Source organism: Vulpes lagopus, chromosome 21 (assembly GCF_018345385.1).
Source record: "Vulpes lagopus strain Blue_001 chromosome 21, ASM1834538v1, whole genome shotgun sequence".
Taxonomy (NCBI): domain Eukaryota; kingdom Metazoa; phylum Chordata; class Mammalia; order Carnivora; family Canidae; genus Vulpes; species Vulpes lagopus.
The window spans coordinates 36,370,756-36,386,429 of NC_054844.1; the positions used below are offsets into that span (position 1 = coordinate 36,370,756).

The following is a 15,674-nucleotide window of genomic DNA, read 5'->3' on the forward strand; positions in this document are numbered from 1 at the left end:
ATCCTACCAATACCCTGATTTTAGCTCAGTGAGATCCATTTTAGACTTGTCAACTATAGAACTATAAAGTAATAAATTTGTGCTGTTTGAAACCACTAACTTTGTAGTTTTTTTTCAGCATTCACAGAAAACTTATGTAAACACAAACCACATAATGAAAATTTCAGTCAAAATGGAAAATTCTACTGACCCTGAGAGGATTCCCTTTTACCATTAACACATCACAAAGACAAACGAAATCTTTAATAATTTTCTTATGCATAAGAAGAAAGAAAATTCTCAGATGCCATGAGAAAAAGGTAGCTAGAGATTGGCAGAGAAAGGAGTAGCCAATGCAATGATTGGGAAAGTTTGGGATACAGGCTTTCAGACTCAACAGAGGCCCTAAGACAATGGGGTAGGATTTTAATATCCACACAAGAACTGGAAACAATGAATTATGGGAAAGCCAGAAGTGGTGAAGATTTTACTGGTCCCTCTGATAAAAATAGGAAGCTTCGAAGGATTATAGTGTATATAAAAAGTAACTTTAAAAATTTTGTACATTGGTCTAAAAAGTGACAAAAGTGCCTTCCAGCTGAACATGACCATGGGTGGAAAATAAAGTCATCTATAATAAATGTCAATTCTTAAGCCTTGCCACTTGCAGATACATAGTCCAAAATTACACTCACCATGGTGTAAGAATTCTACAGTCAGAAATTAGAATAAAAATTCCAGAGTCTCCTGAGGAAGGAAATGTAAAACTTATATTAAGGGACTTTCCACATATAACCTCTAGCATATAAGAGGAAAATTTCTGATAAGGAGAAAATCACAATACAATAACAACAACAACAACAACTTTGAAACAAAGTACCATGAAAGACAGGAGGCACACACACAGAAAAAGAACATTAGCATCTCACGAACTCAGAATATCATAAAAATGTGATACAAAGTATAAAATAAGTGTTTTGAATGATTAAAAATTTTTGTAAAAGAATACAGAAAATAATGAAAGAACAAAATTGTATGAGGAAAGATTGGGCAGATTTCAAAGAAAAAACAGAACTTCTGGAAATAAAAGTATATTTAAAAACAATATTTAAAAACCATTTGCTATAAAAGCAACAGATGAAATAGAACTGAAAATTGGTGAAAAAAAAAAATCTGAGAACAAAAAACATGATCCCAGAATGTTACTGAGAATGTGGCAAGAATGATAAGAAGATGGAACACGTGAAAAAAACATGAATATTAGAATTAGAAGACCTAACACACAACTACTTAGAGATATGGATTAAGAGACTACACAGAATGGAATCAGACAATGTCATAGGAAATACTTAAGCAATAGGTCAAAAGCTTTCAAAAATTAAAGGATATAAGATTCTGATTCTGGGTAAGATAGAATAAGTGCACCCCACCCCCTCTCTCCCTCCGACAGCTATCAAATCTGGACAGAATGCATGGAGCACTTGAGGACTCTGATAATTAAATAGCAGCAGGCAAATTGAGAAAGACCAGAGTTTGAAGTACTACTATACCAGCAGTGAGTACTCTAAGAATAAACCCCACCAGAGTCAGACTGCCTCTGGGTGGTACACACATGGGATAAATCTGAATGTACTACGAAGTCTTTAAAACCACACACACATACACACACACACACACACACACACAAAAAAAAAAACTAGTCAAAATTTTCATCCTAAATCCAATTGAGTCACTTATCTGCTTAAAAAAAAATACATTCTCCATAGTAATTAACAAAACTATCAGTCTTATAATATTAAAATGTTCAGGATATAATCTGAAATTATTTGACATATGAAAAACCAGGGAAACTTAAACTTACATGAGAAAAATACAATCAACAAATACTGATGCCAAAATGAGAGACCTTGGAATTTGTATTTTTACACAGACATTGAAAATGTTCCAAGAAAATAAGAGCGAATACTCTTGAAACAAATGAGAAGACAGAAAGCGGCAGTGAATAGGTAAAAGCAGAGATTTTAGAACTGGAAAGCATAACTAAAAATTTAAAACTCATTAAAATGGGCTCAGTACTAGAGATGACAGAGGAAAGAGTGAGTTTGATAGAACAATTGAAATGATGCAATCTGAACAACAGAGGGAAAACTTTTTTTAATCAATATAGTAGCAGATGTATGTGAGACAAAACCAAAAGAAACTTATGTGCTCAGAATCCCAAGAGAAAAGAATTCAGTCCAAAAACAGTATTTCAAGAAATAATGGCTTAACACTTATCAACAACAGCCAAACTATGGAGAGAGCCCGAATGTCCATCGACTAATGAATGGATAAAGAAGATGTGGTAAATAATATATATATATATAACTCAGCCATCAAAAGAATGAAATCTTGCCATTTACAATGATGTGGATGGAGCTAGAATGTATTATGCTAAGTGAAATAAGTCAATCAGAGAAAGACAAATACCACATGATTTCACTCATTTGTGGAATTTAGGAAAGAAAACAGATTGAACATATGGGAAGGAGGAAAAGAAAAAAAAGGAGACCGGGAAACAAGCCATAAGGGACTCCTAACAATAAAGAACCAACTGAGGGTTGATGGAAGGAGGTGAGTAGGGGATGGGCTGGATAGGTGATGGGGATTAGGAGGGCACTTGTTATGATGAACACTGGATGTTGTATATAAGTGATGAATCACTGAATTCTACTCTTGAAACCAATATTGCACTGTATGTTAACTAAAATTCAAATAAAAATTTCTAAAAAGAAAAGGTGGCTTAAGACGCCTTGAATTTGTCAAAAGACATAAACTTAGGGTTTCAGGGAACTCCGTATATCCCAAAGAGGATAAACTCAAAGAACCTATGACCAGCCATATCATAATCAAACTGCTGAAAACAATAAAAAAGAAAACTATCACAAAGAAAAAAAATACTGAAAGCCAACCGGGAAAAATGACACTTTATTTATAGGGAAGCAACAATTTGAATGAATACAGATTTGTTATCAGAAACCACAGAGGCCAGATGGAGAAGAATAACATTTTTTAAAGTGCTCAAAGAATACTGTCATTCTGGAATTCTGTATCTGGTGAAAAGATCCTTTAGAAATAAAGATGGAGGAAAAATATTCTCCGATGAAGAAAATCTAAAAGAACTGGTTATCAGCAGGCCTACTTTGAAAGAACTGCTACAGAAACTTCTTCAAACAGAAGGGAAATGATAACAGAAAAACAAATAACATATCAGGAATGAAAAAATAACAACAAAGATGGTAAATATCTGGGTAAACATAGACTATTCTTCTCTTGAGTCTTAGAAAATATGCTTGTATTCATTTTCTATTGCTAGTATAACAAATTACCACAAACTCAGTAGCTTGAAATAACACAAATTTATGATCTTACAGTTCTGTAGGTCATAAATTTGACACTGGTCTCATCAGGCTAAGCTCAGTGTGTCAATAAGATTGTACTACTTTCTGAAGGCCCTAAGAAAAAAACGTTTTTCAGCTTCTAGAGAGTGCCTGCAGTCCTTGGCTCATTGACCCCTTCTATCTCCAAAGCCAGCAACAGCAGTCAAGTCCTACTGATAGTGCATTCTCTGTTTCTCTGACTACAGTTTGGAAAGGTCCTCACTACAGTTTGGAAAGGTCCTCAGCTTTTAAGCACTTACATGATGACACTGAAGTCATCTGGATAATGTAGGATAATCTGGGGCCTCCACCAGAAGGCCCTTAAACTTAATTATTTGTACAAAGTTCCTTTGTCATCTTTGGAAACATATTCATAGTTTCTGGGGATTAGGGTGTGGACATCTTTGAAGAGCCTCTTTCATAATCAGTGGAAATCTTTAGTCCCAGATAATTTCAATGCCATATTCCACCAAACATTTAGGAAGAAATAACATCAAGTATACACAAATCTTCCAGAAAACAGAAGAGGAGGGCACAATTCCCACCTCTTTTTATAAGACTAGCATTACTCATACCAAAACCAGACAAAGACAGTGAAAAACAACAAAACTAGAATGTAGACATAGCAGGTATCTTTTGAACATGGACACAAAATATATCTTCTGAACATACATGCAAAATTCTCAACAAAACAGTAAATCAAATCCAATAATATATAAAAAGAACAACAAACAATCACAAAGTAGAGTTCATCCCAGCAATATAAGGCTGATTCAACTTTTTAAAATTAATCAGGGCAGCCCGGGTGGCTCAGCAGTTTAGCACCGCCTACAGTCCAGGGCGTGATCCTGGAGTCCCGGGATCCAGTCCCACGTCAGGCTCCCTGCATGGAGCCTGCTTCTCCCTCTGCCTGTGTCTCTGCCTCTCTCTCTCTCTCTCTCTCTCTCTCTCTCTCTGTCTGTCTCTATGAATAAATAAATAAAATAAATAAAATCTTTTAAAAAATAAAATTAATCAATGTAATCTACCATTTTACGAGATAAATCACATGATCATATTAATTGATACAAGAAAAGCATTAGATAAAATTCAACTACTGATAATAAAATAAATAACTCACTGTGAATTAAAAATAGAAGGGAACTCGCTCAATTTAATAAAGGACATTTTAAAAGATTCTGCATTATGAAGGGAAGACTACTGGAGTTCCCAATCAATACAATAAGCCAACGGAAAGAAATAAAAACTAGTCATGTTGGAAAGGAAGAAATCATTTACTCCACAGACAATTTGGTCATCTACATTTAAAAATTCCTTAGAACTAGGAAGTGAGTTTAGCAATGTTATAGAATACAAGGTCAGCATACAGAAACCAATTATACGTATATGTGGTTGCAAGGAATCATTAAAAATATAAATTAAAAAACAATACCATGTATAATAGCATTAAAAGACATAATGCATATAGAGAAATCTAACTATAGACAAGATGTAACACTGAGAATATAGAACATTGCTGAGTGAAATTAAAGAGCTAAATGCATGAGAAGATTTATCATGCTCATTGATAAGATTTAATGTTAAGGCATCGATTATAGTCATTGATCTAAAGATTTAAGACAATCCCAGTCAAAATCACGGTAGGTACTTTGTAGCAATTGATAAACTGATTCTAAAATTTATATAGAAAGGCAAAGAAAATAGAAAAACTAAAAAAATAAAGACTGAAAAAGAGAAAAACTAGGGGATTTACACCATCTGACTTTAAGACTATACTTTAGATCAAGACTATGAAATTAGGATGAAGACAGACATATAAGTTAATGGAATAAAAATAAAGAGTAAAGGGATAGATTCACATGTATACTTAATTGATTTTTATGAAAGCACAGATATTTCAATGAGTAATTGATCATTTTTTTAGATTCTAATTCTAGTATAATTAACATACAGTGTCATATTAATTTCTTTTATAATTTAAATTCAAATTAGTTAACATACAGTTAACATACAGTAGTATTGGTTTCAGGAGTAAAATTTAGTGATTCATTACTTACATATACAACCCAGTGCTCATCCCAGCAAGTGCTCTCCTTAATGCCCATCACCCATTTAGCACATCCCCTCACCTTCTTACCCTCTAGCAACCCTTGGTTTATTCTCTGTAGTTAAGAGTCTCTTCTGGTTTTCCTCTCTCTCTGTTTTATCTTATTTTTTCCTTCATTTCCCTTACATTCATCTGTTTTGTATCTAAAATCATATATTTGTATTTATCACACTGACTTATTTCACTTGGCATAATATGCCTTAAATCCATCCATGCTGTCACAAAAGGCAAGATTTCATTCTTATGTCTGAGTAATATACCATTGTGTGTGTGTGTGTATATATATATACATACACATATATGTATATATATATATCACATCTTCTTATCTATTCATCTAGATAAATGATCATATTTTTAGGTTTGACTAACTTAAGTAATCTCTATACCTAACATGAGGCTAAAACTCCCAACTCCAAGATCAAGAGTTGTATACTCTTCTGACTGAGCCAGCCAGGCACCCCGATAAGTGATAATTTTTTTAATAATAATACTTGAACAACTGGACGTCCATATGAGAAAGGAAGAAAGGAAGGAAGGAAGGAAGGAAGGAAGGAAGGAAGGAAGGAAGGAAGGAAGGAAGAGAGAGAAGGAGATGAGGGAGGGTGGGAAATGAGGGAGAGAAAAAAAGAGGAAGGAGGTGAGGGAGAGAGAGAATCCTGATTCATAACCCTTATCTTGCACCATATACCATAATTAACCTGAAATGGATCATAAGCTAAGATATTTATAGTTTTAGAGGAAAACATAGGTGAAAATCTTTGTGATTTGGGTTAGGCAAAATTTCTTAAGAGCACACAAAAAAACCACATAAATTAATAGATAAAACTGATAAGTCATATTTCAAAATTAAAAACTAGATTTTTGGAAGATAATTAAAATAATTAAAAGAGAGGCACCTGGGTGGCTCAGTCAGTTAAGTGACTGACTTTTGGTTTTGGCTCAGGTCATGACCTCAAGGTCATGAGATCTAGCCATGCTTCACGCTCAGCTCAGAATCTGCTTGGGATTCTTTCTCACTCCCTCTCTGCCCCTCCCTCTGTGTTCTCTCTCTCTCTCTCTCAAATAAATAAACATTTCATAAAAAAAAAAAAAGCTTGGCTGGAAGGAATCAAAATGGTACAAGTCCTTTGGAAAATGGTTTAGAGGCTTCTTATAAAATGAAATATCGACTCTTAGGTATTTGTTCTAAAGAAATAAACACAGATTCCCTCAAAAAGACCCATTTCTGAATGTTTATGGTAGCTTTGTTCATTTGAGCCAAATATAGAAACAGCCCAAATGTCTACAGACTGCTAGATGGACACATGAATTGTGATAAAGTCCTGCAACGGAACACTTAGCAATGCAGCACAATGAATGACTAATACATGCGACACCATGCTTCTGTCACAGGCTGACTGTCACAAAGCCTGGGATGACGATAAGAGTGACTCTGGACCCCTTTCTTGTTCCCTTCATTCACATTAACAATCATCAGAGTATCTTGGTTTCTATTCTGGGCCTCAAGGCAGAGTGGCTTAAGTTTATTTAACCAGCCACACACTCCGACATCCCCTTACCCCAACATGTAGCTTGAAAGGGTTTAGCCCTTCAAGACCTTATTTGTGAGGTTTTGTTGAAACAACAGGACCACAGAAAAAAATAAAATGATTCTGAAAGTAGATCTGGATTAAGCAGGGTACAAAGAGAGAAAAGTAAAATGATAACAATAAATAGCAAAAAGAAAAAGCATAAAGGCAAAAAGATTAGAATAAGGGAGCAGGATCTCAAAGGGAGAATGATACAAAAAAAGAAATGAAGTGGGAAAAGAGAATTTATATAACCAAGGTGCCTTTCCTTCCAAAGCACACTCTTACTCACTTGTGACAGTGGAAGCTAGGAGATGCCCACTGGGGACATGAGAGGGGGTTAGCTTTCAGTCAACATTCTTTATATTCTCTACACACTTTGAACTTCTCACACACCCCAACTGTAGCTCTCTACGAAAAAAATAGCATGAGTGCTGTTTCAAACAGTTCTAGAGACAGCATGGTGAAAGATAGAAGCTTGAAATTTGCTCAAGAGCTCTGGCTCAAGGCCCTGTCCCACCTCTTTCCTGAGCCAAACACAACCTCCCTGCACCAGTTATGGGGATAGCATAACTGATGCCTATCAGCACTGAGGAGGATCAGTCCACTTCAAAAATTGCTACACAGTATATTAATGCTAGTTCTGTCTGTTGTCGTATTAAACTGTGTGGCATCAAGGTTGGCCTGGTTCTGTCATTACCTTGAGTTATTCAGTTATAATGTGCAAAATAATGCTAATTAAAATTAGTCCATAGGACCAAGCAAGGAAAGGAGAACTGGCAATGTGAATAATGGTTAACTAAATAGCACTGCTGGCTTGTGAGCCTTGTTGGTTGAAATCCATATATAGTGTTCTCAACCCAGCACTGACTTACTGGCTTACCCAATGCTATCAGTCTCCAAGAGCTATGAGTCATTGGTTTAAAAACTTATCCCACCACACAGCCCTTATTTTTAAATGCCAATGGACAAGCAGAGTGAGCACTGGCTGCGTTGGCCAAAACACTGCAATACTTAACTGTTCATCTAAACAGAATGAAGAATCCATGTGGACCCGGCTGGTCTGCCGGCTTCTAGCCTTAGTTAAGGCTTTCTATTAAAAAACAGGGCTTGGTCGAGCATTAAGAGACAAAGTAACCCTCCCTAGAAGGGCTAAAGGCCAGCATATTCTTAATGACACTAGTTTTACTTATATATCAGATTTCTCCCTTCACCCTGGAAACCCACATCCAGAAATGGTAAATATAGAAGTTATTAAAAATTCCATTTTCAAAGGAAGCTTTTTATTTGATTCTGCCTCTGTTATCATCAAAAATCATTCTTTTTTTTTTTTCCAAAGGCCCACACCACATAGCCCACACCTTAAAGAATATTTATTCAATTCAGGCCTCAAGACACAATAATTCAAAATCTTTCCTGACTCATCATATAATCCTTGCTAGTTCTTTGCTACTGACATTGGAATCTTCTTTTTTGATGAACATGTAGCTGCTAGATGGAAAGTCCAGACCAAGTTTCCCAAATACATGGCATGAGAACAAAGATAAGTTTATGTTAGTATCTTAAGAGTCTGGCAGGGACCCAGAATCAGCGTGAGCTCAGCCAGAGTGTCTATGCATACATACCGTCAAATCTTCTGACAGGAAGAAATGCCTCAAGAGCTCTGTCACCATGCCAAGGCCAGCCTCTATTTCCAGCTTTACTATCTTGGCCAAAGGCTGGAGCTGAGAAGGCAAACTGAAAGACAGAGCTGCTGAGCGAGCAGGAAAATAAATGTGGAGTCGGGGGGGGGGGAAGGGGGGTGCTTGGCCATCCTTCTCCCTTCCCTACGCAGGCTGACTCTTAACATTCACAATGCTAAGTAAGGGGGAAGACTGGCCATCACTTACAATCACAAAAGAAGAAAGTTTGTGTCTGTTTTTGTGCCAGTACCACACTGTCTTGATGACCACAGCTTTGTAGTACAACCTGAAATCTGGCATTGTGATGCCCCCAGCTATGGTTTTCTTTTTTAAAATTCCCCTGGCTATTCGGGGTCTTTTCTGATTCTACACAAATCTTAAAATAATTTGTTCTAACTCTCTGAAGAAAGCCCATGGTATTTTGATAGGGATTGCATTAAACGTGTAAATTGCCCTGGGTAACATTGACATTTTTACAATATTAATTCTGCCAATCCATGAGCATGGAGTTGGTGGGAATGTGAACTGGTGCAGCCACTCTGGAAAACTGTGTGGAGGTTCCTCAAAGAGTTAAAAATAGACCTGCCCTACGACCCAGCAATTGCACTGTTGGGGATTTACCCCAAAGATTCAGATGCAATGAAACGTCGGGACACCTGCACCCCGATGTTTCTATCAGCAATGTCCACAATAGCCAAACTGTGGAAGGAGCCTCGGTGTCCATCGAAAGATGAATGGATAAAGAAGATGTGGTCTATGTATACAATGGAATATTACTCAGCCATTAGAAACGACAAATACCCACCATTTGCTTCAACGTGGATGGAACTAAAGGGTATTATGCTGAGTGAAGTAAGTCAATGGGAGAAGGACAAACAGTGTATGTTCTCATTCATTTGGGGAATATGAATAATAGTGAAAGGGAATATAAGGGAAGGGAAAAGAAATGTTGGGAAATATCAGGAAGGGAGACAGAACATAAAGACTCCTAACTCGGGGAAACGAACTAGGGGTGGTGGAAGGGGAGGAGGGCGGGTGTTGGAGGGGAATGGGTGACGGGCACTGAGGTGGACACTTGACGGGATGAGCACTGGGTGTTTTTCTGTATGTTGGTAAATTGAACACCAATAAAAATTAATTAAAAAAATAAAAAAAAAGAAAGTTTGTGAAGTTCTCACGTTGCACACTAAGACAAAGACAAGTCGAGTAATTTGTTCAAAACCGCACAACCAATTCATTTCAGAGCGAGCTCATCCTAGAACTCATTCTCTTAACTTATTCATTTACTCAACAGGTATATGTAGAGCCCCACCGATGTGATGAGCACCATGCTCTGCGCCTCAGATCAGCAGACCTCAGCCAGGGTCCGGGCACACTTGGGCAAAAGAACCCTTATGAACAGCCACAAACTAATCCAAAAATATAACTGCTGGGGTGCCTGGTTGGCTTACTCAGTAGAACATGTGACCCTTGATCTCAGGGTTGTGAGCTCAAGCCCCACATTGGGTGTAGAAGCTACTTAAAAATAAAATTAAATTAATAAAAATTTAAAAATATAAATATAACTGCTAGCTCCAGCTCTTCCAAGAATGATGCACCATCCCTTGAACTTTCATAAACGGCTCCATGAAATGTTACCTAGGCCCACCCTATACCTCTCTTGATAAAATCTCTCACTCTCTCTCTCTACTCACTCTCTCCCTCCAGCACCTCTTGGGTGCTCCTGGAACCACCCAACATGTTCCCGCCCCAGGATTGTCACATATCCAGCTTGCTCTGCCTGGAATACACTTCTCTGCTGCTTTACTACTTCCCAACGTCACCTTCTCAGTTGCAACACCCCCTAACATACATACCCAGCACTTCCGATTCCCCTTCCTTAATTTATAATTATGATATATTTACTTGTTTATTATCATCGTCTCCCCACACCAGGACATAAGCTCCATTTTCACAAGTTTCTTCGCTGCTTTATTCTTCATATTTACAACAGTGCTTGGCACATGGTAGGTGTGAAGAAACATTTGTTGCATACACGAACAAGGGATAAAGACACACCCAGTATATGTCTGGCATACGGTTAAGCAATCAATAAATGGTAGCTACTGTTGGAATTTGCTGCAGTGAAAGTATGCAAACTATTGATCAAGAGGACATAATCCTGTAGGGCATGCAAAATCTCCTCGTTAACTTCTGCAGAACATTCTACCTACTTGCTGAGATACGACAAAAGCCAGCTTCTTTTATCACTACTATACATTCAAAATGGGTTCTACAAATGATTTTTTATGGAGATCTAAGTTTCTGAGCAAAACCTCCTGTGTAAAATTCACAGCAGTTTTGTAACATAATTTTTTTAGCAACGAAAAGAAATTGACAACTTATTTTCTCTTGTTATTTATCTCAGTACTTCAGGTTGTTATTGATTGTACACCCAAATATGCCTCAAAATGCCTCCAACTTAGGATAAAACACAGACATTCTTTTTTCATTTTTTTTTCATTGCCTTTAGTTTCCTCCCTCTCGCACAACAAATTGTATCACTGTGACTGACAACTATTTTGCCAACATTTCAGGTATATTTTTCAACTTTTTGCTTTTCTGTTCTCTTTATCCATACATCGAATTATTTTTCTCCCTTTGGCTTGACTACTGTTGCATCCTGTTTCATTCTGAAGGTGACGTGTTATTTTAATTGACAAAACTCAGGTGTTCAAAATGGTAATTTTTTCTGTACTTCCTATTCAATTTAAGGCCTCATTTTTCCCTGTCAAAAAAAGTAATAACCCTTGTTACTGAGTGCTTACTATGTGTCAGACACTGTTGTAAGAGAATCAACTCACTAATTCTCATATTAGTCCTATGAGGTACCCATATTACAGAAGAGGAAAGTGAGGCACAGAGAAGTTAGATATCTTCACGAGAGTCAAGAGAGAGTGCAAGCAAGTGAGCAGAGGGGACAGGCAGAGGGTGAGGGAGAGAAAGAATCTCAAGTAGAGGCCATGCTGAGCCTGGAACCTGATGTAGGGATTAATCTCACAATCCTGAAATCATGACCTGAGCCAAAATCAAGAGTTGGATGATCAACCAATTGAGCCACCCAGGCACCCCAGCGCCTATTTTAAAAATAAAAGAAGTTGCTAGAAAACATGATCCATATATAATATGCACTCTTCCTGCAGGACGTCCTGGTAATGGGCCTTCTGCTCTCAGCTCACCCACTGACACTGATGCAGCTTAGATTCATCAGGATCAGGTCCCTTAAGAGCCAAAGTCTTTTATATAATTATTATTGTTATTGTCATTGTTTTATTTCGTTAATTCTTGTTAATTGTTACATTTTGTTAATTCTGGATCTTTAAAAAGATTTTATTTATCCACTTGAGAGACAGAGAGAGAGCACACAGAAGGAGAGTGAGAGGGAGAAGCCGACTCCTCTCTGAGCAGAGAGCCCAATGCCGGACTCAATCCCAGGGCCCTGGGATCATGACCTGAGACAAAGGCAGATGCTTAACTGACTGAGCCACCCAGGTGCCCCAATTCTGTATTTTTAAGTGGTTATATGCTACTGTTCTTTTTTTAATTTCTAATTTCAATAAATAAATAAATAAATAAATAAATAAATAAATAAATAAATCTTATTTCCATGACAATTTTTTTTCTTCCTGTGGTCAGGATTCTGTATAGTAAAAGTTTTTCCACCTTCCCATTAGACTAAAAGCTCTGTAAGAGCAGAGCTCTTGTTTCTATCTTATTCATGACTTACTCAGAGCCCAGCATGCTAGGCCATGATTTTGGGGCTCAATGCATATTCTTTGAACAAGTTGAAACAAAATTTCCTCTCCCTCTTCTTATTCAATCTCCTATACTGTGGTTTCATAACCCTGCCTTAAGAGAACCTTACAATAAAATGTTTTATTAAATATATAGATGTATTTATTGAATATATTGGCAAAGTGCACTATAATTTAAAGACTGAAGACTTGTTTTCAAATATGTCTCAATAAATGAAATCTTTTAAAAAGACCAAATATGTCTCAGAAATGGAATGAGTATATTCCAATAGGATGTTCCTGATGCGTCAGTTTCCTTTCTAACCCCAGGTAATTGTACTACATGGGGTAAGGCATCTGGCAAACTTGTGAGGTTGACATCCAGCTGAGAAAATATGGGTGTGCTTGGGAGTAGGATTTAATTTGTTTTGAAGCTGTGAGCATTTGAAGAAAGGAATCGATATGTGAAGGTCAGTCCATGAGGGTGCATGAGTGAACAGTTTAGTGGGATAAACTGGAGTAGAGAGAAAAACATCACCAGACTGACAGACAACACTCCCAGTTTCTACTGCCAACTCTTTCACTTGCCAAGTGGACAAGTCGAAGGACCTCCATTACTGCCACCATGACAACATCATCATCATAGTCCTAAAAATATCTAACACATACAAAGTGCCTACCAGCTTTCATGGATTATTTCATTCAATCATTACAAGAGCCATAAAAAGCAAATACCATTATTATCATCCAGTTATTACAGATGAAGAAATCAAAGCATAGAGAAATTTAGCACCTTCCTCAGGTCAACTTAGGCAAGGGACACAACTGGCCTTTAAATCTTAATCTAATTCCAAGACCCAAACTCTTCATCAGTCCTTTATATCAAACCTCTCTGAGCCTCAATTTTCTCATGAGTTTTCTCTATCAGTGATTAAGTTAAATACATCAAGTCTTTCACAGCTCCAAAAGTCTATTATTCTAAGTAAAATGTAGTCAAATTAACCCTTCCCTTCACATATTCAGTAATGTATGTCATCCTATCATCATGATTCTGCTAATAATAATTTACCATGAATGTTCAGCCTTCTCTTAAGCGATGACTATTAACATTATTTTAACACAGTTAAATCAAATATTTCTGGGATCTGATTGATACTTTTTTACTATTCAGAGGAGGTAGAGGTTGCATATGAGGAGTGATTAGGGAGGAGGCACCTAGACTATCACAAACCAAGCTGGATACAGGATCTGAGATCAGCTGTGTTTCTTTGTTTTTTTTTAGTTTTTGTTTATTTATTTTTAATAATAAATTAATTTTTTATTGGTGTTCAATTTGCCAACATACAGAATAACACCCAGTGCTCATCCCGTCAAGTGTCCCCCTCAGTGCCCGCCACCCAGTCACCCCCACCCCCACCCTCCTCTAGCAGCAATGTCCCCAATAGCCAAACTGTGGAAGGAGCCTCAGTGTTCAACTGTGTTTCTGTTCCAACCAACTAAACATGTCTAACAGCTGGGGTCCCTTTAGCACCCTAAATGTAATTGTATAAATAGCATCCTAAATGAAAGTAACAACTATCATAGAACTTTCAAATGTTTCTTCCTACCTTTAGGACCACATCCATAATCCTAAGCCTGACTACAGAAGTGTTTCTCAAACTGTGGTGACAGACTATTTTCTTCCAGTTTTACTGAGGCAGCAGACTAATTTTTAATCTCTAATCCACTATGAATCAACAGGATAAAGATTTTAACTTTTATGTTTGTAAAGTATAATGAAATGAACTTCTAGAAAAAGACATTTTAAAAGACATACAAACTCAACACACCTAAAATTACATCTCAATAACTCTAATCAGAACAAACATAACAGGAAAAAATTACAGGAACAATATACATTTTTATAGACAGTATGTAGGTAGGAGAATAAAATGGAAAATTGCTGATTATACTCATAACTTTTGTCATTCACAATCATAAAAAACAAAAAATTATAAAGGAAATAGCAATTCTCTGTATTAAATTGCTTTCCTTACACTTTGAATGAACACTGTGTATATCAGTGGTTGAGCCTATTTTCTGCTTATTAACTTATTTAGTTAACTTATTAGATTGATGACAATGCTACTCTTTGGGGATAATATATATATTGTTCCATTAACATTTATAATAAAGAAATCAGCTTCACAAAGGTAAATTGACAAGAATGGAAGAAAATGAATTATAGTAAGTTTCTAATTTTTATCAAAAGTAAGGTCAGGAATGCTGCATTTTTACAATACATCTTTAATCCTTTAACAGTAAAAAGTTACAACAATTTATCATGTAAAGCCATGGTTAAATTTATATTACCTTTCAAAAATTAAAGGGAATGCTGGATCCATCATTTTTTCATGCATGTATCCTCTTTTGATACAAAGAAAAATTCCAAACATCTTACCAAATTCATAAGTCACTCACTTGTGCAATGCCAAGTTCAATGATCCCACTGATATCTTCTGTTGAATTACATAATATGTGATAACAATTTATAGAAACTATTCCTCTAAGTTTCTAACTCTCAATTTTACCCTTCAGTTTTATCTATCACTGAAATATATTTTGCATTCTTTCCTTGCATGGATGTATTTAGGTCATTGAAAATCCCAAAAATGTCAAGTATATAAGCAAATTTATGCTGTCTAATTCACAACTTTAAAATGTTGGGATTAAACTGTTTTCTTATCTTGAAGAACGACTAAGAATTTCTCTTGTGGTTAAAACATTCTCACAGAACTTTTGCCTCCTGTAATCAACATAAGTCAACATGGAAAATAGCTCCTTATGGGGGATATCTGGGTGGCTCAGTGGTTTAGTGCATGCCTTCGGCCCAGGGCATGATCCTGGAGTCCCGGGATCGAGTTCCACATCAGGCTCCCTGCATGGAGCCTGCTTCTCCCTCTGTGTCTCTGCCTCTCTCTCTCTCTCTCTCTCTCTCTCTCTGTGTGTGTGTCTCTCATGAATAAATAAATAAAATCTCAAAAAAAAAAGAATTTAAAAAGCAGTTCCTTATGATCAGTTTTTATACTGATAATAAATATCAGTTTTTATATTCTCTCTATAATAAAAAGAATAAGGTAGTAGAATTTAACACATTTGCCTTA

At 36.5% G+C, this 15,674-nt stretch overlaps 1 protein-coding gene across 3 annotated transcripts in view; it reads right to left on the reverse strand.

Annotated features, from left to right (window-relative positions):
* Positions 1-15,674, reverse strand: part of NELL2 (neural EGFL like 2) — a 378,038-nt gene that overhangs the window by 327,233 nt on the left and 35,131 nt on the right. The window contains exon 2 of one of the 3 annotated variants that reach the window (XM_041736866.1): positions 8,702-8,813. The exons of the other annotated variants lie outside the window; for them this stretch is intronic. The gene's annotated coding sequence lies outside the window, so the exon portion shown is untranslated. The remainder of the gene's footprint in view (positions 1-8,701; positions 8,814-15,674) is intronic. 3 annotated transcript variants of the gene reach the window in all.